This window comes from Bidens hawaiensis, unplaced genomic scaffold, assembly GCF_021521415.1.
Source record: "Bidens hawaiensis isolate Kalapana, Puna unplaced genomic scaffold, B.hawaiensis_p1.1 tig00061382_1, whole genome shotgun sequence".
Taxonomy (NCBI): Eukaryota; Viridiplantae; Streptophyta; class Magnoliopsida; order Asterales; family Asteraceae; genus Bidens; species Bidens hawaiensis.
Genome location: NW_027501047.1, coordinates 25,402 through 28,133, shown reverse-complemented (window position 1 = coordinate 28,133; position 2,732 = coordinate 25,402). Strand labels below are relative to the sequence as shown.

The following is a 2,732-nucleotide window of genomic DNA, read 5'->3' as shown; positions in this document are numbered from 1 at the left end:
GAGCGGTCAATTAAAATCCATGACGGTCCATTCACCCACCCGATTTGGTAACAATTTGATTACTACATTTGAAAATAAAAAATAAAAAGCAAAGTGAAGAAGATGGATAGAGTTTGGAGGTAGGCCATGGATGAATGAAGAGGTGTATTACACGGTCCATAAAATAAAAATAAAAATAAAAATAAAAATAAAAATAAAAATATAGAGATCATCACCATCACAACCTTTCCTTTCTTTTCCTTTGCTATTATCTATAATCCATTATTATTCATTTCATCATCATACAACATTTACATCATTTCTTCATTCATCTATCTTTCCCCTTTTTCCTTTCATCAATATACATACATACATACCTGCTTAGATCCATCCGATCATTCATCTGCCAACTCAACACACCCACCAAATAGATTCCTCTTTTAGTTTAAAGTTTTCATTTTGTCTAAAATAATTAATGAGGTGGTGTTGTTAAATGGGAAATGTAACCTCAAACATAGCGGCCAAATTTGCCTTCTTCCCACAGGAGCCAGCGTCGTATGATGTCTGCGTAGACGAAGAAGCAGCAAATGGGGAAAAAAGATACTGGTTCACGGGTATAACCGCAGACAAGAACGTGGATGTCGATGTTCTTGACACCAAGGTTGGAAACAAGATCGTTGCTACCTTCTGGAAACACCCTTTTGGTAAATTCACCCTTCTCTACTCCCATGGCAACGCTGCTGATTTGGGTCAGATGCAAGACCTCTTTATTGACCTTAGAGCTCACCTCAGGCTCAACATCATGAGGTATTCTTGTCTTTTTATGTTTATGCACATGTCGAATTCAAACTAGTGTTTATTTTGTTGGATGCTATTGTTATTATTTAGACAGAATTTGAATAGACTCAAGATATGAGTTTCATTATTATTATGTTATCTATGTATATGTATCCTTGTAAGTAACATTCAATACAACAATACAAATGTTTACAGAGCACAACAACCTGTTTTAGATTGGTAATAAGTTCGACTGTTTATCTTTCTTGGTTTCGAGTGGCGTTCAAAGATTCTTAGTGATTTTGATTTAGATTAGTATTAAGTTGATGCAAATGTATGTTTAAAGTTTGTACATATTTATACTTTGCAGTTATGATTACTGGGATACGGAGCTTCCATGGGCAAGGTAAGCAAGAAACAATCACGTCTGCTGCATTTATTTAGATAATGAAATAACTATAACTCATTTTAAATGCTGTTTGATTTTATTAGCCATCTGAAGTGAACACATACTATGACATAGAGGCGGTATACAACTGTTTAAAAGACAACTATGGAATCAAACAAGAAGACATAATCTTGTATGGTCAATCCTTTGGCAGCGGGCCCACGTTACACCTGGCAGCTCGATTACAAAGGTTGCGAAGCGTTGTTCTACATAGTGCTATTCTTTCAGGAATACGAGTTTTGTACAATGTAAAGATGACACTCTGGTGTGATATATTTAAGGTAAATATTTAGCCATTTTATGAAACAGCATGGCCGGTTGACCACAATCTATAACGGGTAACTTTATTTATGCAGAATATTGACAAAATACAGAAAGTCAACTGCCCGATTCTAGTTATACATGTATGTATTCTGTGTCTTTTTACCTAATCATGAGTTTCGTTCATTATTTGCTGGCTTGTAATGAATCGAGCGTTCAGTGAATCGTTCGGCAGAAAGTTCGTTTATTTAATAAACAAACGAACATGAACAAAACTTTTTGTTCATCTAGTTAAACGAACTAATATGAACACCAGTGAGAAGTTCGTTTATGTTTGTTTATTTAATAAACGAACAAATATGAACAAAACTTATTGTTAGTTAAATGAATGAACATGAACGCGTTTGTTCGTTTACGTTCATTTATGCTCGTTAGTTTAAGTTTGTTTGTTTGTTCATCCATTTATTTAAATTGTTCATCTATGTTCAGTTATATTCGTTCTTTACTTTCGTAAACCATTCATTCATAGTATTAACAAACTGACGTAAACAGACATGAACACATTCATTTTCTTAAGGACGAACATAAACAAGAAAACCCCGTTCGTGTTCGATTATTTTTCGGTTAAAGTTATTGTTTGAAATCACAGGGTACTAGTGACGATATAGTTGACTTTTCACACGGTAAGCGGTTATGGGAATTAGCTAAAGAAAAATACGATCCATTGTGGGTCCAAGGTGGGGGGCACTGCAATCTTGAAACATATCCAGAGTACATAAGACATTTAAGGAAGTTTGTGAGTGCAATGGAGAAAGTATTAATACAGAAGCCAAACAAGCAACAATCTTCATCAGGATCATGCATAGCAAGTGTCAATTATAACAAGTGTTTGAGATTTGGGAAAAATAGATAGTTTTTTTTGTTTTTTCAATTGTTGGTGTTCCAGAAATCTCGTTGAATTTCGGTGAGTTTTGTGGTTTTGTTCAGTGGATTTGATTGAGATTCGCGTGTATATTGTTTGGTTTTTAAGTAGATGTGGGAAATGGTTATTGATTGAAACTAAAGTCCATTATATGTTAGGATTATTGTTCTTGTTCAGTTTTATCTTAATATTTATGTGCACTGTTTTATTTTAATTGCACGAATGCTTTTTGTGATAACTTCATATCACAGTTTGGTGAATTGTAAACTAGTAGGCTAAACTTGGGTACGATCTGTCAGATTAATTGAAACACAACTCGTTTATGTGTCAACATGGGTCTTATTT

The 2,732-nt window shown here is 34.2% G+C and overlaps 1 pseudogene across 1 annotated transcript; it reads left to right on the top strand.

The window, feature by feature from the left end:
* Positions 1-464: 464 nt before the first annotated feature.
* On the top strand, positions 465-2,494 carry LOC143603355 (uncharacterized; annotated as a pseudogene). The gene is made up of 5 exons (XR_013148040.1): positions 465-786; positions 1,127-1,162; positions 1,249-1,485; positions 1,561-1,608; positions 2,115-2,494. The product of XR_013148040.1 is annotated as an uncharacterized LOC143603355 (transcript).
* Positions 2,495-2,732: the final 238 nt, after the last annotated feature.